Source organism: Manacus candei, unplaced genomic scaffold (genome assembly GCF_025592945.1).
Source record: "Manacus candei isolate 608988 ecotype Guabito, Panama unplaced genomic scaffold, ASM2559294v1 h1tg000036l, whole genome shotgun sequence".
NCBI lineage: Eukaryota > Metazoa > Chordata > Aves > Passeriformes > Pipridae > Manacus > Manacus candei.
In genome coordinates this window covers 3,252,147-3,273,852 of record NW_026138084.1, presented here as the reverse complement: position 1 = coordinate 3,273,852, position 21,706 = coordinate 3,252,147, and the positions used below count along the sequence as shown (strand labels likewise).

Below are 21,706 nucleotides of genomic sequence, written 5' to 3'. Positions count from 1 at the left end.
TGTGCAGGCTTCAGCCTTGCCTGTGAATGGGAGCAGCTGAGAGCCAGAGCCAGCCCCAAAGTTTCTTCAACATGTTTCATTTTTACTGTCAGACGGGCTGGGCTGTGTTTGCCACGAGGAAGAGAGGAGAGTGGAGGAGGAGGAGGAGGGCATGATGAGGAACCTCTCCCCCAGGGTGGCAGTGACAGAAGGTGACCAAGCACTGCACAGAGCCATCACCTCTGACTGCAGCAGTCGATTCTGCTCCATCCCTTGGTTGCCAGGAAGGGCAAAGCTGGCAGCCAGGCCGTGGATGCTCTGCTGCCTCCTTCAGCTGTTTGCAGCTGTCTGCTTGGCCTGGGCCAGGGGCAGGCTGGTGCTGCAGAACTGGCTGGCTGTGGACTGGACGGTGGCCTTGGTGGGACAGTGAGTGCCCTGCTCCTGCTGCCCTTCCCCGCAGGCTTGGGCAGAGCTGTCCTGCCAACAGCCCTGGTGGACATCAGAGAGGCTGAGCAGTGAGGCCTGGGCATGCAGTGGGGGTTGGTTGGTCCCTTCCTCCCATAACCAGTGCCCAAGAAGATGGAGGAGCTCTGCAGAGTGAAAACGTCCTGGCTGTTTTGTCCCGGTGCTGCCCCAGGGCTTGGGACAGAGCTCCAGGGCCGGCCCTACAGCCAGGCTGAGGGCTGGAAACAGCCTGTACTGAAGGGACAGAAATGCAGCCTAAAGGGAGGTCCCGGAGCTCCCATCCAGGGCGAGAGGCTCCCTGTGACAGCCCCCCGAGCCCACGGGCAGGTCCTGCTGCCTGGGGGGAGCAGCACCCGGGGTTCTCTGAGGACCCTCTGGGAAAGGATGTTTTCCCGATGACATAGTGCTGCAGGGACTTTTTTCTTCTCGGGGACTTGTCTGTAATTTATCCCAGGATGGGTTTCTATAAACAGTCTCTATTGTCATATAAATATGACAGCGGGACCCTCTCGATGAGCACACTGGGGTCCAACCATCCGATGTCTCCCTGACGGCTCTCAGCAAGGTAAGCTTGGGGCCACCTGGATCTCCGTAAGCAGCCGTGGGACAAAAAGAACAGGAGAAGCCCTTCTCGGCGCAGTTTCAAGGCCACCTTTGACCGGCAGAGGGGGGTTAACCCGGGCAGAGCGGGGCTCGTCTCCCACCCCCGGCTGCTCCCGGTGTGCCTGCGGCCGCGGGCTGGGGAGCGCTGAACACATCCCCCGGCTGCGGCGTGTCCGCCCAGCTCCCGAACACATCCCCTGGCTCCGCCGAGCTCCCGCACACATCCCCTGGCTCCGCCGAGCTCCCGAACACATCCCCCGGCTGCGGCGTGTCCGCCCAGCTCCCGAACACATCCCCTGGCTCCGCCGAGCTCCCGCACACATCCCCTCGCTCCCCGTGCCCGCCGAGCTCCCGCACACATCCCCGTGCCCGCCGAGCTCCCGCACACATCCCCGTGCCCGCCGAGCTCCGCGGGCTCCCCGGGGCCGGGGCGCTCCCGTCCCTCCTCCTCCCGCCCGGCCGCGGCCGCGGCCCCGCTGTCAGCTTGGACAAACCTCCCAAAGCCGCAGCTTTCCGGCCCCTCCTCCGGCTCCCGGGGTCCGCGGCCCCTTCCCCGCGGAGCGGAGCGGACGGAGCGGCGGCGCGGGCGGTAAGTGCGGGCCGGGCAGGAGCGGACCCCCCGAGCCCGGAGGGGGTCCCGGAGCGGCCCCGCTCTGCCCCTCGGGGCAGCGGACACGACCCAAAGCCCTCTCTCCCGGCTCCAATCCGCGGGTATTTCCTTACGCTGTTCCTCTGCTTTCTTTCTCCTTTTTATTTTTTTTTTTTTTTTGCACCCCCGTTGTTCTGAAAGTGGCGAATTGTCAAAAAGTAAAAAAAAAAAAAAAAAAAGAAAAAAAGTTGCTGTGGATGTTTCGGAGCTGTTGCTTTATTGAAAACAACTCCCTGGGTGGAGGAGGCGAGAGCAGCCCGCGGGGCGGTGGGAGTGTTAGCAAAGCAAAATGTCATTCGGAGGTGGGGGGAAAGCTGGAGAAGTTGTTTCCATGAACGTGTTCTCCAAGTTGTGCGGGATTGCCCGACTCCCGTGAGCCGAAAGAAAACCAGTAGGAAGTTTGAAAGGCAGAGGAGAAAGTGTACGGGATAACTAAGAAGAGTGCTCTCTGCCTGCTTTTGCTGCTGAGCTTGGGTTTCTGGAGCTGCTAAATGGACCAGGGGGCCGTGCCGGGGAGATTTGGGGGACCAGGGGATCAGGGGCTGTGCTCGGGAGGTTTGGGGGACCAGGGGACCGGGGGGCTGTGTCAGAGAGGTTCAGGGACCAGTGGAGCAGTGGGCTCTGCTGGGGAGGTTTGGGGACCAGGCTTGTAGGGTCAGTGGAGGAGTTCGTCCTCCAGTAGCAGAATCGCTGCCGGTGTGTTCAGGGCTGAGCAGGACCCGGCCGGTTCTCTGCCCCCACGCCTCCCCTCAGCTTATCTCTTCCTCTTGTCACTCAAAGGCTTGTGCAGGAGCCTGCTGGTCGCCCTGAGCTGAGCTGCCCTCGGGGAGCGAGGCCAGCAGAGGTGGGTTTGGCCACATGGTCTGTCCCACCTCGCAGAAAGGGCCTTTGATGTCATATGTGCCACACTGGCATTGAATTTTCTCTCTTTCTCATCTAAAATTGCCCCTCTAAACCTTTGGTACTGAAAGAGAAGGTGGTGTTATTGCCAAGTTCTCTTAGCACAAGGTTGTGTTTCGATGCACTTGTAGGTGATGAGTCCAGGGGTGGTGTTTGGGACTGGATCTGTTCCTGTGGTTTTCTAACACACCAGCAGCACCTGATCTCCTTTCCTGCTCCTCCTCATGACATGTCATTGCTTTAGGCATCCTTGGCCTTTGGGTTGCAGAAGGAGACTCTGGCCACATCTCATAACATGGCTTAACTTATAACTTGGTTAGAAGTCATTTAACAACAAAAACTACAGCTCATGGTATGTGGTTAATGGGTGTGAAATTATCTGAGAGACACGAATCACCCTTATTAGTGGAATAGATGAAACTAGTTTTATTATGAAAGATTTTCTCTGAATGGCAGAATGGAGTCTATAGAGAATAAAAAAAGGTCTTTTAGCTGGTTCTTTTCCCAAGTGGAGTCAACTGGACCTTCAAAATCACTTTGAAGACAGTTACACCAGCATTAATAGGGCTAATGTTGGCCTAAAAATATCATCCAAAAATCACACCCTTAATTGGCATTACTTTGTTGGCAAACCTTTCCCAGTGCTGCCTTATTCCTCAACAGCCATGTTATTTTAATTGCATCCATGTATTCTGTCTCAAAGGCAAGGCTCTGAGCAGGATTTATTGAGCTTAGTGTGGTGACTGGAGCTTTACCTTCTCCACTAAAGACAAGAAACTGATGGGATCTGCTCCAGTACTGTCTCTGGCTGGGATTGAGCCCTGGCATTACACTTTTTGGAAAGATTTTATTTTGCTGGACAGTTCCTCAACAACAGGAAGGACAGTGCTGGGGCGTTTCCACACTGCCAGAACCCCTCCAGCCCTGTCCCTTTGCAGCAGCAGAGTAGTTACAGTCCATCTCCAGGCTGTGTTTTAACACTCCATGTTAAAAATTGTGCTTTTTGTGCCACTTTATTGTGTGTGTTGGAAGCTCTAAGGGCTGCTGTTGCTCTCATTGCTGCAGTGCTGGGTATCTGCTCTCAGCTCTCAAAGCCTGCATGGAGACTTTGGATATGGAAAGGACCTTGGCTGTCCTTCCCCTTCATCCCTCTGCCCTTAGATTTTGCATCCCATGCAATCCAAGCCAAGCCTGCCAACCATGCCTTTCACAGCTGCCTGAATTCTGGGAGATGACAAATGTTTACAGTGTTGGTCCTCTCTTTCAGACTGTTCTTTGGAAATGTTTCCATGCCTGAGAGTTTCTTCCCATAGTTTGTGGGTACGAGGTGGGATTGAACTGCTTCTGGCAAAACCAGAAGTGTCCCTTAAATTCTCCAGAGATTTTTGTGGTTGCTGAAAGACTTGCAGTGGGCACATGCTTTCCTACAGCTGCCTTCTGGCTACTGAGCAGAAGAAACCAGAGAGCTGCTGGCTGGGGGCTGCTTGTCTCTTCCATGAGCCTTTGACCTTGGGGCCACCACCATCTCAGGTGGCCTCACGCTGCCCTGGGAGCTCCCCTTCCTCCTCCATCCCAGGGCCAGAGTGTTTCTTTTGTAAGTTCTATGCAGATCCCTGGTGGTAGGAAGAACCTTGACGCCTAATTATTGTGCCTCTTATCTCGCCTTCGATGTGCCACCAGCCCATGTGTTTAGAATAAGGCTCTGATCTCATGATATGGTCTCACACATTCACTTTTGTTTAGCTTTTCCCCCCATTCTCTTGCATGAGAAATTTGGGTTTCCTTCCAGCTCATTGGCATAACATTAACCTTTCTTTCTGCTGGAAGTGACATGTTGCCTTTAAAAACAGTGGCCTGGATTTAATATCCCAAGGAGTCCTTTTCCAATTCCGTGTTCATATAGATCAGGAATTAAACAAAAGAAACTTGGAACGAGGCTTTCCAACAAGTGGTTTGTTTTCTCCTGCTTACATTATCGTGGCCTTTTTGTAAGAAATCAAACTGTTGAAACAAACATATATCTCACTTAGATATGAAGAAATGCAGCTCACTTGTGGCCTGGACCCACTCCTGCTCCTGCTGAACGTGATTAGAGCAAGACCAGACCCTTTGAGTTACCATTTCATCCGTGTGTGTTACACACCTAAGATGTTACTCATGAAAATTAAGCTGTGTTAATTACATCTCTTGGTCTGCTTTAAGACAGACATACATTCCTGTCTGTCTTGTTTGCTAATGAGCTCTGCGGGTCGGATCCAGAATCGGGGGGAAGGTTAAGCACTGTCACAGATGCACCGACTTCCCGGAGCAGCTGTGACCTCCCTGCGGGAGGGGAGGCCGCTGTTTGACCGGGAGATGTCCCTGGTTTGTGGCTGGGTGCACCGGAGCCCGTGGCTCTCCGCAGCGTGGGCTCCTTTTTATGAATGAAGGCAGGCGTGGCCGCCGAGCCTCCAAAGCGGTGCCAGGAATGCGGGATTGCGGAGCCGGGAGCGTGAGAAGCCCTTGGGCAGCGGCGGCTCCACCGTGGCACGGCTGGGCTGAGGGGACCTCGGGGAGGAAAAGCCATCAAGAAGGACGTCCCAACAGTCCCACCATCACACACTCCTAGTTCTTTTTTCCCTTTTTCCTCCTTCTTTTTTTTTTTTTTTTTTTTTTTTTTTTTAATCCTTCTGTTAGCTCACTTCTGGATTCTGCTCCTGACTCTCTTCAGTGAGCACACCTTGGAGAGATAAGGAACTCATTTTTTTCCTGTATCCACAGAAGCTTTTAGTAACTGCTAACCCCTTACACCTGTACATGGAAGTCAGAAAAAGGATCTTAATGCAGTTTTGTCTAGACTGGTGATGGAGGAAGAGAGAGGAAGCAGTTCCTGGGGCAGGCATACATGACTTTTTGGAAACAGAAAATACAACCAGCAAAGATTATATCCCCACCAGACCTGGCAGGAGGGGTCTTATGGGTGTTCTTAATCCACCTCACTGCAAATTCAGCCAGGTTAGCTCAAACCACCTTTGTTTTTGACTTAAGTGAGCTGAGTCTGCACTAGCGCAGTGAATGTTCCCTCTGTCCCTCCTGCCAGACACGCGGTGGGGACAACCAGCCCGCTGCTGGTGCTCAGCCAGCTCCTGCTCAGCCAGGCCAGGAGACACTGCTTGGGTGTCCCCCAGGCTTTGCTTAAGTGAGAGCTGAGCCATTTGTCCAGTATCAACTTAACCAGGCTGGAACAGCTTACGATGTGCCCCTCATGTCAGGGTGGTACCTGTCCCCCAGCTCTTCGCTGTTCCTGCTGGGAAATCTCACAGGTCCCTGGTGCTCCCGGGTGGGACCAGCTGGAATCCTGCAGGGCATCTCTCTGGTTCCCACTGAACCCAGGGAAGGACAGACCCGTTCTTTTACCTGAGGATTTGTGAACCTCTTAGGATGATACTGGATATGCACATACAGAGGTTTAGAGGATGCCTGTGAGATACGAATTTCCATTTAAATTAAAAGGCAGTTTGTTGTCTGAGTTTCTGTGCAATCCCATTTGAAGTGTTTTATAGAAACAATTTTTAGGACTGTTGCTTTTTTGTGCTGTGCACTGGGCTTTGGAGGGCAGGTTACTTATAAAAAAATGAAGGTGGAAGCTGGAAAAACTGTTTTGCTGGTGTGATGAATCTTTAGATCGGAACAAGAGCATACATTTAAAACTGAAGCGAAACCTTTACACAGGAGAATGCTACTCTAAATATATGCCTGAAATGGGGGAAAAATCCCCCCCACTTCTGCAAATGATTTTTTTTTCAAGAATTAAACCAACTGTTTAGAAATGATTAATTACTGTAACATGTGAGCGCTGTAAAGTCTCATCTATTCACAGTAGTATTTCAAATGATTTAAAGTTGTTTGCTCAAGGTTTGCTTTTAGCATGTCCTTAAATGTCATGGATTTATTCCAGCTGTCCTCCACAAATGTATTACTTGTGAGGGATTTTGCATGGGAACAGGCTGCCAGATTTTAGTTTTGATAGCAAAGCCCAATTTTATTTTATTTTTAATCTAGTTTTGCTTTGCTAAGTGTATGAATGGCTTTCAGTGGAGTTGGCACAGAAGATGGTAAGAGCTCTCCTGGGTGGAGTTATTGGACCTGGTTTGCACTTTCCAACCCCCTTGAGAAGGGTGAGCAGCTTGTGCAGATACCTGAGCTCTCTGACCCCTGCCAGCCCCTCTGCCCCGTTGGGGGCTGTGACTGGTCACTGCAGAGTTCCCACGAGCACTTCCTAATTCGCTTTAGGCAAAACCAAGTGGATTATCTCAAGCCACTAATTAGAGTGTTGAAGATAATCCTGCTGGCTTTTGGGTTTGCCTCTCCTTGCTGAAGGGCATGGGGGAGGCTGAGGGAGGCTGTGGGACCAGCCACCCCCGCAGGGAGCTGGGCTGTTGTGGGGTGAGGGCAGAGCTGGAGGTGCCTCCCCAGCACACGGGAGGGGACTGGCACCAGGGACTGGCACCAGGGACTGGCACCAGGGACTCACCAACAGCCAGCAGTGAAGAGAACTTCTTTGACTGAGCTGCTGAGGCTTTGCCCACTGCCTCCACCAGGTCTGTTGAGGCTTATTTTTTATTTATTTATTTTTAATTTATTCGGTTTTCATAACCAGAACACTTAGACCTGGTAGCACGGCACATTTTCCTGTTCTAATTGGATCTGCCTCATGACTGGAGCTCTGTCATACAGTCAGTGTCACACACAGTCTGATGGGCTTGAAAGGCTGGGTAGGATCCATCTGTAAAACTGGTTGGAAAGGGTGTCATCTGAGACTTCCAGAGCAGCTTGGTTTGGGGGATTACCCCTCAGTTCTGAACTGGGAAGTGGTGGAAGTGGCTCTGCTCAGTGAGAGCAGCTGAGAATGTTCTGAAACATTTTGCCTTTAGAGCAAAACCAAAAATGCAGTTGCTTTCTGACTTGCTGGTTGGTTCCTGCCATGGCTGCTTGCTTATCCAGGAGGATGTGTCCTGTGGAAAGGGTTTGTAATAATTCATGGGCTTTTGTAAAATGCAGATGTTAACAGCAAGAGTGCCTGATAAGCAATCTCTCTTTGCTTTTATTAAGATGTTTGCATTCTTCTCAAGGTGTTGACATAGCACACTATACCCTGGGGTGCTGCAAGTGTCTGAATATTTAGGATGTGTAAGAGAGCAAGAACATTTTAATAATGTCTCTCCAGTCTGGGCAAACAGGTTAACTTGACTGCACCACTTTTATTCCTCTATTTAAACAGACTGAACTAAGGAGCCAGTAATCAAAAAGGAAATTCACTGGGGTGTACTTAAATTTACTAAAATCTCTCCTCCTGTAACGAGGGAAAAAAATAAATCAGCACTTTATGATGTTTGCCGTGAAGATGAAGCATCTCTCTAGACTAGACAGCTCATGAATTTAATTCTTGGTTACACTGCTGCAGTTTGGGGCTGCTGTCTCTGAGGCTGTAAATAGCATTTTGTTGTGTGTTTGTGCAGTGCTGGGCACATGCAGCTGAGGTCCCATGTGCTGCCACAGCTGTGGGATGTCTTTGCACTGGGAAAAATTCCACTAACTGGGAATTGGAACTAGATGATCTGGAGTTGGATCTAAATGATCTTTAAGGTCCCTTCCAACCCAAATCATTCTGTGACCATTCTATGAAAACAGGCAGTGAAATGTCTGTGTTTCAAATAATCTCCACTGGGTGTGTTTGAAAGGAAGTGTTTCCATTTGGTTTTAAATGGACATTTGAGTTCCCTTTCCTAAAACTCACTTAAAGAGCCTAAATAACATCTGGCATCAGTAATATACCTGTGTTTGGTCCTTAGCAGAGGACACAACACCCATTTGTGACTGGGCTGGGTGCAGAGCTGGGTGTTCACAGGAGCAGAGCCCAGGATTTGTGTAATAACACTGGTAACAACTTCTGCTTGTTTCTCAATGGCATTTTTTCCTGATGGGTAAATTAAGTATGTCTCGTTTCCTCATTATAAAGAAAAGCTAAGTTAAAGAAGAAAAATGCTTTCTGCAAAGGTCCTGTTTTCATCTTCATTTCATTAACAGGATTTGTCATCCATCTGACCTGCCTCCCCTCCCCTCCTTATTGACACTGATATTAGAAGTATGGGAAAACTTAGACTGTTGGCAGAATGGGTGGAAAATCAAATGTTTAATGTTTTGCTTGAACATTTTGTGGTTTCTCCTGAAATTCTTTGTCTGAAACAAAGGATGTTCTTTGTTCTTTATTGGGAGGTTTGCTTTTTTACTTGAAAAAAATATGCAATGTCATTGTGGATTGCAGAATTTTCTACAGAAATGACATAAGTCTCTACAAAACCACTTTTTTTTAAGACCTGGAAAAAGGGAAGACAGTTACAAACTGCAAAAACTTCTCTGTTTTGATGGTTTGTTGGCAGGTTCTTACAAATACATTCAGAATCAAAATATTAGTGATCTGGAAAAATCTCGAAATAGAGTAATTTCACATGACCCCCTCTTGGAAGCTTCTAAGTTTTGCATTCTTTGGTCCAACACAATTCCCACTGAAGAAATACTTCAAAAAACAAGATTATGGATCCTTTTAACAATGTCACTCCTTGCTTTTTGGGTACTGTGCTAAGTTGTGTTTATATCTCTCAATCTCACCCTGATTTATGTGATCAAAATGAAGGATTCACAGATTTGTTTGGAGTCTGGAAAAGATATGCACTGAACCACAAGGCAGACAGTCAGTGCCCTGCTGAACTCGCAGGCTGCGGGGGTGCCACGGGCTGTCCCCTGCCCACAGTCCCTGTGCCCTGGCTGTGTGGCACCTCGGGGGCCCCTGGGCCTCCTCACCTCCTCCCCCCCATGGAGGGGCCACTCACTGAAGAGCTGGACTTGAAGATCCTTGTGGGTCCTTTCCAACTCAGAATATTCTGTGATTTCACTGGCACGCTTGTGCTGTTGAGTAGCTGCTGGTTGTCACTCCAAGAGTATTCCTTTGTTATTTCAGAATTACTGAGACACTTAATTGGCTGTTCATTAGCTGCCTTAGAGAAAAATAAATTTGATTAATCATCATTTCAGCAAATTATAGCATGTTCTACAGGCTAATGAAACTAAAGAGTGAAGATCTGGCTTCCTGCAGAGAGCTGTGCCCTGCAGCCCCCCCAGCCTGGCATCACCTGGAGGGCTTGGGGGGCACAGAAATAATGGGGACACCCACATAAATCAGGATGAGGCACCTGGTGGGGGGGTGAGGACCACAGAGCACTGCTGGAGCACAGTGGAGATGGTGCCTGTGCCTGGCAGAGGGACAGGCTGTGGATTCCTTATGGTGAGGCCCTGGCACAGGGTGCCCAGAGAAGCTGTGGCTGTCCCAGCCTTGGAAGTGTCCAAGGCCAGGTTGGACGGGGCTTGGAGCAACCTGGGCTAGTGGAAGGTGTCCCTGCCTGTGGGACTGGATGGGCTTTAAAGTCCCTTCCCACCCAAACCATTCCATAATTCCATGATATAAACACAGCCAGCAAGAGAGACGGCTGTTGGCCTCAATTCTTAACCTCTGAGGTCACTTCACTTCCTTTTTGTTACTATTTTTTTTTAAGCAATTGTCATTATAACTGGTCAAGATCAAATTTCTGAGCTAAGATGTTGAATTCAGGCTTGAAGAATATATATTTTTCTCTGAAATAGTCCAATATATTGCATTATTTCAAGGTTTACCTTACCCACATGCTAATTTCAGGCAAAACTGGGTTTAGTAAATTATGCAGCGGGGAAGATACAACTCTCACCTTTGCTTTAGAATAGAAGTCTAGAGTTTGAAAACAGGAAAACTTGGCAGATGCAGAATGTAATCGTTAGAAATCCTACACAAGGGATTTATAGGTGTTACACACAAGGCCAAGAATTTAAAAAGCAGGTTCCTTACACGAAATTGCTTTGCCGCCTTCTGGCCAAGACTTAAAGTTCCCCCAAAGCTTTCCTATTTTCTGCCGTCTTTGTGTCTTACATCCTTCCTTTTCCAAGACCCTGACTGTTTCTTCCCTTTAATCTCTTTTAGGGGCCCTTTCTTGGCTGTTCCAAAGCAGCTATAGCTGCTCCCCCCATCTGCCTGGGGCTGGTGGAGGGAGTAACAGAAACCTCCCCTCTTGCTGCCAGGAGGGGCTCCCTCAGCCTCCCTGGCTGTGCTTGGGTCATTGACATTGTTGACATTGGGATTACTTGGAATTTGCTTTCAAGAACGTTGGGAATAGCCCAACCACGATCAGTTTGCACTTCACCCTTGTTGCTCAGGAAACACCTACACCAGGCTGGTGCTGGTTGGGATCCCCTGGGTTTGGTGCACACTGTTTAGGAACTCATGGTGTGGCTGGGTGACAGGATTTGAGCACTACTGTCCTTCTCTGCAGCTTCTCTGGGGTGGGTGTGTGTGTGTGTGTGTGTGTGTGTGCTTGACAGCTTCACAACTGGTTTAACTCTTCCCTGTGCAGAATTTGGGAGCAAGAGGCATTTCCTCCTCTGAAGTGTAGTGTTGTCATCCTTAAGCACAATGGTGATTGCAAATTCAAACAGAAGGAGATCAATAATTGTAGAAGGATATTAAAAGAAGAACGAATTGACCAAGTTCAGAGGCTTGTTTTCTGTTGTTTTTTTTTGTTTGTTTGTTTTGGTAGTAGAAAGGTGTCTTCTGTTAGCAGAAGAAATGGAGAGTGCTTCTCACTTAACTGGTGGCAACACTGGAGAGGAATGGATGGATGGGACTCTTGCAGCCCAACCTGTGTAATGTCTGCATTGCCAAAGATCCCAGACCAGATGCCCAGGGCTTTGCTGGGTGTCAAGGGGCCTCACCAGAGCTCCCTCAGTGGCATCCTTGGCGCTGGCCATGGGGATGGTGGTGCCCTCAGCAGGGAGGGCTGGCCCCTTCTGTGCTGGGCTCTGCTCCCCTCAGCGCTGGGCACCGGGGAAGGGACACAAGGGCCTCAGCAGCCCCCCAAATCCCCCATCCCAGGGCCTGGGAGGTGGGAAGGAGCCGTTTTGGGGGCCCCCTGGAGTGCAAGAGGCAGCCCCAGCCCTGCCCGGGCTGTACCTGGGTCAGGCAGCCCTAGGCTGGGCTTTGAAATGTGAAGCAGCTTCCTTAGGCATTGCGGGGGGTAAAAAGTGAATTAACCATATCATAGGCACATGGTACTTCCCTGCTCAGATTACACTACAAAATCTGGGCAGTTCCTAAGATAGAGCTGGAAAAGGGGATTTGGGAGTGTGAGCAGCACTTGGAGCAGAGCACAGCTGACATGGCTGGGAACAAAAGGTGACAGGAGAACTCACCACATCTGCATTGCTGCTCATCCACAGGTCAGCAGAAATCCTTCCTCACTGGACATTTGTTGCAGATTTACTGGGAGAAGCGTAAAATAACTTTGTTTGAGTGCTTGGCTTTGCTTTGTGCCTTGTATTCTGCTAGTTGCAAAGACTGTATCTGGCTGGGTTTCGCTTTGAGTTTTAAACTTCGTTTTCCAGCTTTGCTTTCTAACTGTTCGTCGGGCTCTAAAGCTCTTGTTAAAGATCTTCGGTTTGATACCGTTTAAAGACTTAAGTAGAGAGGGGAGGGTTTGCTTTGTTAGTTAAGGCTGCTAAAGCTGGGTCTACTCCGCTTGTGGACAAAGCTTTTTGCTTTTTTGCAAAATACTCCATAAGCAACACATGTTTGTGCTATTAGTCAGATCTTCACGGGCTTTTTTATTTTTTTTATATTTTTTGCCTTCTCCTCAAAGCAAGCTTCTTACAAAACCAATTATTTTTAATGCTGCTTCTGGCCTTTTGACTGGGAATTCGGAGAGGGTTTTACCTCACGGGCTGGAGCGAAAGTTGGGTTTGTTTTTGTTAATGTAAGTCAAGGAGTAGCAATGATTCACTGTGACAGGCTGAATGTGAGCCATATGAACCGAGCTGCACAGGCATAAAGGAGGATTGTGCTGCAAAATATCTCCAAGTAATTTAGATTTTGACACACTTACCACTTCTCAAGTTGCATTTCCCCCTCTCCTCGCCACTCCTGCCCTTCCCCCACCGTCCAGGATCTGATGTGATGGAAAAATATAGGCATTGTCTCTGGGATTAGGAATGGGTGGGCTAAAAGTGCTTTTCTTCTGTGGATTTTATTATAGCAGTGTGGGAGCTTCACAAAGAGATGGTAATAATTATACACACTTACATGGTGTTAAATGATGAGTTTATGGGCTGAAATAAGTGAATTTTCAGACGATCTCTCCTATCACTTGGAGTGTGCCAGTGCCATGTGCTGATCTGTGGCACTGAGGGGTCTGGCCAGGCTGGTCTGTGGTGGTTCCCTGCTCGGAGGAGCTGGAGCTCAGCTCACACAAGAGCTGCATGTCCAGGGATTGCCTGTCCCCAGGAAGCCCCAAGAACCAGGTACAGAGCCACTTGCATCCCACTCCTGGGTGGAGGATTTTAGAATGCCATTTTTTTCCAATTAAGCACTATTGATTTCTTTTGTATGTGGGGTTTTTTGGTTGGGGTTTTTTTTGTGTGTGTGGTTGTGAGGTTTTTTTTCTGTAGACTTTTTTCCCCTCTTTATTCTGTGGTTTCTGATTGAATGGCAAATGAAGGCTGTTTTAATGTTGACTCAGATGACACAAACTCATAGCAGGACTTTATGTCCAGCCTTTTTATTGATTAAATATCTTGGCATTTGGGTAGAAAGGAATAGCAAAAGCAGTTCATTGAGGTTTCTGACCAGTAAGTTAAAGGCAGAGTAGGGAGCTGTGTGTGAGTGTAATAAGTGTAACATCTATAAAATAAGACATATTTTAATGGCTCTTAAACTTGAAGATTGGATTCTGTTCTCTTGGGAAGTGTATCCTGCAGATACAACAGACACACAGCAGGGGAAAGGAGAACAGAATTTGGTGTTGCAGTGAATTTGTTATAACCCCTGGTCCACTCCAAGCCTCCTCCTGAAGTTATTAGAAAGGATCCTGCTGAAAGTGGGGATAAAGGCAGTTGTTGAGGTTACGTTGTGACCCACCTTTGCTGTTTAATGTTGAATGGGAAGTTCTTGAAGCAAACCAAAAATAATACATTGGATACTATTTTTAAGGAAAAAACCCAGCAAAATGTCTGTCATCAGGTTCCAAACGATTCCTCGCTTCACTTTAACAATGAGCTATCCATTATATGGTCTTAATTTATGGAATGTTAAACAGTTTCTGGCATTACTGTGCCCCTGCAGGAGGAACAGATGGTACTTTTGAATGAGTTTTGCTGTGGGATAAAACGTTCCAGGTCTTCAGCAGATCATATCCATCTGTAAGAAAGGAACAGCATTTGTGTAAAGTAAAGATAAAGTCAAACAACTCGAAATCTTCTACTGAAGGAAAAGCAGTGCCTGTGGGCTGAGGTGGTAGGTAATGTGGGAAGATACTGCTTAATATTATTTTAAAGGTGAACACTTATTTTGGTTAAACATCCCAAATGGGAAATCTTGGGAGGCCAGACTTGGAATTCCGGGATTCTTCCAGTTGACCTTCATGGGAATGACTGATTTCTCCTACCTGGCCTCTGCCCTGTTGTGGTGCACATTTGGTGAAGGAATATCCCCTTCAGTTTATCTGTGTTCCTTACAATTCTATAAATGTTGTTCGTGTTCCCCGTAGAGTTCTCCTTTGCAAACTGAAAAATCACAGGCTCTTCACCTCTATCTACCTGAAAATAAGGCAACTATTCATGTAAGATCCCTCTATGGTACATAGTTGTGGACTCCCCATCCCTGGAAGTGTCCCAGGCCAGGCTGGATGGGGCTTGGAGCAACCTGGGCTAGTGGAAGGTGTCCCTGCCCATGGCAGGGGGTGGAACGGGGGGAGCTTTAAGGTCCCTTCCAACCCAGATCATTCTGGGATTCTGTGATAAAGACAAGCTCATATCTAGGGCACAGTCCATCCCTCCATCCCTCCATCCCTCCATCCCTCCATCCATCCATCCATCCCAAACAGGTTATTGGTGATAGTGTTGCCCTCTGAAGTTTCACCCACCCTTCCACTGACTCTAGAGTAAACCTCATCAGTGAGGTGACTTCTGGAAAACTGAACCTATTCTGCCCCTGTGATCTTCTGAGAGCTGAAACCCCTGGTTCTCTTTGTTCTGTTCCTGCTCTTTGGACTTTGAACACCCAAGATCACCGGATCGGCCGCTGCCTTCAGCAGTGATTCTGCAGAGCTGATGTACTTCACGCTCGGGGCAGTGCAGTGCAAGTCCTGCCTGTCCCGGGCTCCCGAGTCAGAGGGCTGGGTGTGCACGTCTGACTGGGCTGCCAGAGCCTTTCAGCCCCCCCGGGGTGAGGTGGGGTCGTGCCACAGGAAGGCTCCCTGCAGGTGCCTCTTTGCCGGGCGGCTGCACCTTCGCGCTGGGGGAGCCCTGACAGGGGATTTGAGAGAGCACTGCAAAGCTGGAAAACCTCCCAGTGCACTTCCCTTACTTTCCTTGGTGTTTGGTTTGGTTTGGTTTTTTTTTTCTCTTTTCCTGTTTTAAATACCGAGTGTTCTGTGATTCTGGGAAACTTGATTTCATTTTTTTCATATCAGTAACTCTTCCATCTTAATTTTCCTTCCTGGTCATGTGCTGGACTGTGCATAACTAATGTGGAAGGAGGGACAACCAGCTCCTTCTTCTCCCATTGTGTTAATTATTCTTTCCCCTTGCATTAATTGTAGAATTTCCTCAGCTGGAAAATTGAATAACTTCCTTCCCTTTCAGAAGACCATTGTCCAAAAAATATATATGTATTTTAATGTGCCAAGACCAAACAATTTGTGTGCACTCATCAACACCACTTTAGTGGAATATTGTTCATTGTGATGAAAATCAGACTGAATTTACAGTTTTGTTGGTGTTCAATGAAACCAAGATGTTGTGAAAGGAAAAGAACTATTCTTGTTCTTTAAATCATATGTACCTGTATAAGATAATATAAAAATATTCAATCAGCTTTTTTTGTCAATGCAGTATCAGTGTTTCTGCATTGCTGAGATGTCTAATATCAAATGTTCTGCCTGTAGTGCCAAGTTATTGCATTAGTTAATGATCTTAAAATATTCAGGAGTATGGGTTGTGTATTTACCCAGCAGATCATACTGGCTTCCTGTGGAAATAGAAAATGTAGTGGATAATTTACAAAGTAAACAAGACTTGCTTTTCTAATATCACTCTGGTTTGTAGATTAAATATGATACAGAACCACAAATCATTAGGAACATGAGAACTGCACCCATGCATCCGAGGGCAGGTGTCACAGTGTATTTGGACACTCAGCAAACTATCACTGGGTATGTCAGCTGGGGGTTCTCTGCAGATACAGAAAAAAAACAGTGCTCTGATCTCCAGGAAGTTTTCCTCCAAGTCAAGGTTACACCTTGGACAACTTGGATCTGGCCTAAATCAAAGGTCAAGATCCAGGATTCCACATGTGCTGCAGGCAAAGGAGTTGTGTACCTTCCTTAGAGAGCAAAAGGATGCCAGGGGAGTGCAAGAAATATGTGTATTTATGTTTTTGTGTGTGTTTATTTTGAATCCTTCAGCAAGAATTAATACTTTTCTCCTTTACATAACTTTGCTTTTATGAGTTTCACGATAGCAAGCACTCCTTTCATTTTATGACGACCCCTAAATACTTTCAAATCTCTTTCAGCTTGGTTATAAATAAATCTGCTGCCTGGAAGAGAACAGGCAGGTCTTATCACTGAAGAAGTGAACAAGACAACCAGTGTGATGCCTCCCCTGCCACACTTCTCTAGATTCCAGACTTCAGCAAATGAGCTGGCATTCCTTGCCTTGGCATCTCTTGGAGGATAAATGGGGCTCACAGCACTGCCCATCCAAACCTCTCTGGCAGATGCTGAGTCTGCAGGAGCTCAACACCATCAAGAGAAGGGCCTTGATTTGAAGCCGTGTGAGGACACTGAGGGCACTTGGGGTGTTCAACTGGAGCAGAGGAGACTGAGGGGAGACCTCAGTGCAGTTCCAACTGCCTGGGCAGGGGCAGAGGAGGGGCAGGGACTGAGCTCTGCTCTGGGGGGACCAGGGACAGCAGCCAGGGAATGGCTGGAGCTGTGTCAGGGGAGGCTCAGGTTGGATCTCAGGCAAAGGTTCTTCCCCCAGAGGCTGGTTGGGCACTGCCCAGGCTCCCCAGGGCAGTGGGCACAGCCCCAAGGCTGCCAGAGCTCCAGGAGGGTTTGGCTGATCCTCTGGGGCACAGGGGGTGACTCTTGGGGATGGGCCTGTGCAGGGCCAGGGTTGGACTGGATGATCCTTGTGGGTCCCTTCCAGCTCAGCACATTCTGTGCAGTGCAGTTCCAGCAGATGTAAAAGGTCCCAGCAGTGTGTGTTGGGTGCCTGGACCTCATCCTGCTCATCCCATCACCTCAAGGGCTCACAGGACACTGAGGAGCAAAACCCTCCTCAGCCTCGTGCCCAGCCAGTGAGGCACAGGGTAGTTTATATTCCAAAAGTGAGAGTCACACAACTCTGAACTTTCAGGCAATTCTCCACAGCCTTTGAGGATGAGTGAAGGATGAACCCAGGGTGGGAGATGGGAGGTAGTGTGGTGTAACTTCCATGAGCTACATCTGGCAGCATTGTTGTCTCTGAGTGATGGGCTCCGAGGTGGAATAGCATCTTTCCACAGTTTGGTATCCAACAAACCAAATTAATTCCATTATCTCTTATGGAAAGTTTGTGCAGGGACACTTTGGATTGATGGATTGCATTTGCTGACTGATTAGCAGCATGATAGATGCAGCTTCATTTACGGGGATTTGCTTTCATTCATGAGGAAAAATTGAAGGTTTCTTTCCAGCACAGTTTTTGCATTAAAACTTTTCAAAGTGTTCAACAAATGGTAGGCTCTGATTTCCATTTGTTTAATGCCTGTGGTAATTAACATTTCTATGAGAACATTTTAACCAAATGTTCTACTTTTTCCTCCATTAAAATAATAATTTTTTGCTTTAGCTAAAGAATTTAATTGGTATATATAACAACTCTAATAGGGGCTTTCTTTTGTCACCATATGAGAGGAAACTGTTCCCGAGGAATGATCACTAATGCTTTTTCCGGACTTTATTAATTTATAATTGGGAATATATTGTACCATCCAATATCATGGTACATCCATTACATTTACTATAGATATGCTCTTGTCTGCAGTCCATGGAGGCCATGGATGGAGAGAGGGGGTGTGTGTGAGTGCTGAAATAAATCCAAGTTCCTTTTCTTCAGAACAAAGAATATGTGGCCAGATACTAAACTGGATTAATTAACTGAATGTTTTTCAATGCAGAGTTACAAGGCTGGATCCTTAACGCAGCCTGTCTTTGAGGTGTTGATTTCTGAATCCTGTCTCCTTCATGGCTTGTAGAAAACCACAGGACTGAGGAATCAAGAAGTGAGGCTGAGAAGTGGCAAAGTAAAGGAGGTGACACCAGTGGCACTTTTTGGTGGGAGATGCATCCACAGCTGTGGATCCTGGGTGCAGCTTCAGGCACAGCCTGGCTCTGCCAGGAGAGGTCCTATGCAACCTGTCCTGCAGGGAAACCCAAAGACTTTGGTTCAGGCTTGCTTCAGATAAGCCTTGTAGGTACAAATAGTGTCAGTCATGTCCCTTCCTTCAACAGGAAGACTCTCTGTCCAGATTAGAGCCCAGCAAACTCTCAGGAGCACTGCCAAGGACAGAACTGGGATTATTCCAGCAGTGACAATGTGCTCAGGGCTACACAAAGGGCTAAAAACTTTATAAATTGCAAATTCTGAGAGCACTTAACATAATGAAGCAAATGCAATCCCAGTGGCTCAAGACAGATATTCCCTTGATGTGTGAGGTGGAGGTGGAAGTGACAGCACTGATGCCTCCAAAACCTGAAAGGAATCACAAGGGATGGATAAATTTGAGCTAAGGGGTCTTCCCTCTCCAGTTTTTCCCCTAGCCTTTCTCCTGAAGAACAGGGCAGAGAATGCCCTCTCTGTATGGAACAAAGGGATGGCCTTGTGTACTGTCTGAGGGTTACTTATTTAAGAGCCAGAGCACAGGCAGGACCGTGGGTGTGCAAAGTTCACCTGCTGTCACACGAGTCCCAGGTAGGTTGTGCAGCTGGGAGAGGAGGATGTATTTTCTCAGCTGTGGAGCAGTGCACAGCTAATGAAAGGAGTTGGTTTGTTGCTACAGTTGGTTGCTGAGAGCACGTTTACTCTCTTCAGGGACAGATTTGGATCCTGTTGAGTCAGGAAGGAAGAGTTTGATCTTGGGCCCTTCTGGGGACTTCACGACATTGTGAAAAACCATTGTGCCTTGTGTCAAGATTCACAGTTTCTTCCTAGGGAAATCTTGGTTGTAGGCAGCAACTGCATGTGTTGTGGATCAAAGGAGATGCATTGGCAGAGCTCTGTCGAGGAGAAACCGTGAACCAAATTATCAGGGTATGATCAAATGCTCTCTGCACTGCTCCTGTTATTGTCTCCACATCAGCAGGCAGAGTTTCACCATTAATCATGATAATGACAGAGTCAGGACACATTTACTGAAAAATTATTTACTGCAAACTTACTGCATTGATGTTTTGATGCTCATTTGGAATTAATTGGCAGGCTGGAGCAAACCCCTGTGAGTTACTCTGGAGAGTCTCAAATCCAGCTCTTCAGTTCTGAGGCTGAGGTTCAGGCCATGGAGGAGCTGCTGCTCCTCTGGCTGGGAGCAGTTCTGCCTCACAGGTACTTGATGGAAAAATGGGTTGCAGTTCCTTTCAGCCTTCCCTGAATGAAAACTGTTGTTAATTATTTCCAAATTGGCACATGGCAGCGCACAGGGCAGGAAAGGCCATTGCTAAGCTGTCACTGAAATGGTAGGCTTTCTTTTGCCTCATTTGGATTTTAGAGTGGGGGTGGGGGGATTTTCAGTTTCAACTGTTCCAAAAGAGCTGCCTGAAACAGGTAGGTAGTGCCCAGATGTTCCAACCAACACGTTTCCCAACAAAAGATCTGTATTACTGTCACTGCTTAGGGCAGTGGGGTTCAAAGTGCATAAGAGAAGACTATTATGAAAGAAACAAAAAACCCCAAAACTTAAATCTGTTGCTTACAGAGAGTTTTAAGTTATAAAACTGCATCTTAATTGTTTCACACTGAGGAAACAAGAACTGGGGAGAGGGGGTCACAAGGGGAGTGGGAATGACATGCTTGGGTTTTGTGTGCCACTGCCCTTGAGGTTGCAGCAGGTTTTTTCCTTGGTGAGAGGCAGCAGCAGCCCTGCAAATGTGAGCTCTGTGAAACAGTGGGAAGGGACAGGGGGCTGGAGCATCCTGGAGGAAAATCAGGAAAAGCAAGCAAGCAAGCAGGTTAAGAAATATAACCCAGGACCTTGAAATGATGCATTCGAGGAGCACAGTTGTGAGATTGTACAGGGATGTGTTCTGCTTGAGTTTCCCACCAAAAAGTGTCTAAATAATGGGGGAACATCATGGAAACTAGGAATTTTTCTCCCTGAGCAGGAGGAGAGGAGCGCAGCTCTTTAAGTAAATGAGAACAAATTCTTTCCCTCCCTCCTGCGAGCAGCCTGCAGTGCTGACAGTGCTCAGCACAGCCCAGGCACCGAGCTGGTGCTGGCCCCTGGGGCAGGGCAGGGCTCGGGGCTGTGCTGCCCCATGGCAGGGAATGCCTCCACGTGTGTGCGGTGCTGTGGAGCTCAGGGACCTGCCTGCTGCCAAAAGAGCTCTCTCTGTGCAAATTAGTTCATAACTTATGAGCTTTGACAAGTTTTTGTTGGCTGCGCCTTGGGAAACGTTTTCGAGTGGCTGTTGCCGAGTTTGCTTTAATCTTTTCCCAGATTTCTTTGGCTGGCGTGGAAATAGCTGGATTATTTGATTGTGTTTCTGAGGAGTATATATAGTCACCTGAAACTTGGCGATTTAAGAAGAAGGAAAAAAAGTGTATCAATAACAAACACATTTATTTTCACTCAGAAGTAAGCGTTTGGCTCCTTCTGCAGCAGAGCTGCGACCCTGGCCCAGCTTCCAGGATATGCTGAGCCTCTTGTGCATCAGCCAGAGGATCCAAACGTGGTTGGTTTGTCAGGGACTCCGTGGCAGAGCCCTTGGCACTCTCAGCTGCTCTGGCCCTGCACGGCCCCGTGCTGAGCTCTCAGTGCCAGCGTGTCAGAGCTGGGACAGGGACCAGCCCCGGGCTCGGGGTGGGACGGCTCTGCCTCCTTCCCCATGTGAGTCCTTCCTCTGCCACACTCCCCCTGAGCCACTCTGGAGCTGCTGCAGATCCCATGACACACCACTGTGCCCCTCAGTGAGCCAAGTACCTGCCCTGTTACTTTGGTGAGGGGGAGCACTGACACAATACACCCAAGCCATGATTCTGCCCTCCTCATCTCTGCCCTGTCATTCCCTTGGAAAAAGGCTGCCTTCACTCTCCAGGACTTCCAAAACGCCTTCAAAAGCTGCACATTCTGGAAGGACACATCCCAGAGCTGCCTGGTCACTCTTGCTAATGCTTGGCTACTCCAGCTGAAATACCTCGGGGGATGCTTTTTCATTCCTGCAGCGTGGCAGGTTCCTGTTTGGATTTGAGGTGGGGAATGTCCTGGAAGGCTCTGGGGCACTTCTGCTGGGAAGGGAGGTCTTATCTGAGCAACTTTGGGAGACAGTGTGAGTTTTGAACCCATCCTGCTTGCTTCTTGTTTGTCCCACTCTTGAGCTTGCTATTGAATTAAGCAATAATCCTCTGGACTCCCAAATGTCCATTTTTTAAAGCTTTTCCATGACAAGGGGGGTAATGGTAACTGATTTCTTATTGAGAATAAAGCTGAGGGAAACTGCCTGCAAAAGCCATGACTGCTGAACACGGGCTGGTTTTGCCAAGAACTGGAGTGCTGACAACTCCAGAGTGACTAAGCATCTCGTGCTTTGCTTTTGGTAAGGAAAAGCAGCTCGCTGAATTTGGATTTACATGGGGGTTTATCCCACCCCTCTGCTCTTTCTGCCAGTGCAGGTGCTCCAAATGAGAAGGCTGGATTGACCTTGGCTCAAATTCCATTAATTAGCAGGCAGAGATGAG

The 21,706-nt window shown here is 48.1% G+C and overlaps 2 protein-coding genes across 5 annotated transcripts in view; one reads left to right on the top strand and one right to left on the bottom strand.

Moving 5' to 3' along the window:
- The window catches only part of LOC127473544 (uncharacterized), a 460,553-nt gene that overhangs the window by 74,608 nt on the left and 364,239 nt on the right, over positions 1-21,706 (bottom strand). The window lies entirely within an intron of this gene.
- The window catches only part of FBLN2 (fibulin 2), a 110,463-nt gene that overhangs the window by 7,337 nt on the left and 81,420 nt on the right, over positions 1-21,706 (top strand). The window contains exon 1 of one of the 4 annotated variants that reach the window (XM_051793225.1): positions 1,586-1,636. The exons of 2 other annotated variants lie outside the window; for them this stretch is intronic. The gene's annotated coding sequence lies outside the window, so the exon portion shown is untranslated. Of the gene's footprint in view, positions 1-1,585; positions 1,637-11,852; positions 11,936-21,706 lie in introns of those variants that run through there. One more of the 4 variants, XM_051793226.1, reaches the window with a different exon arrangement.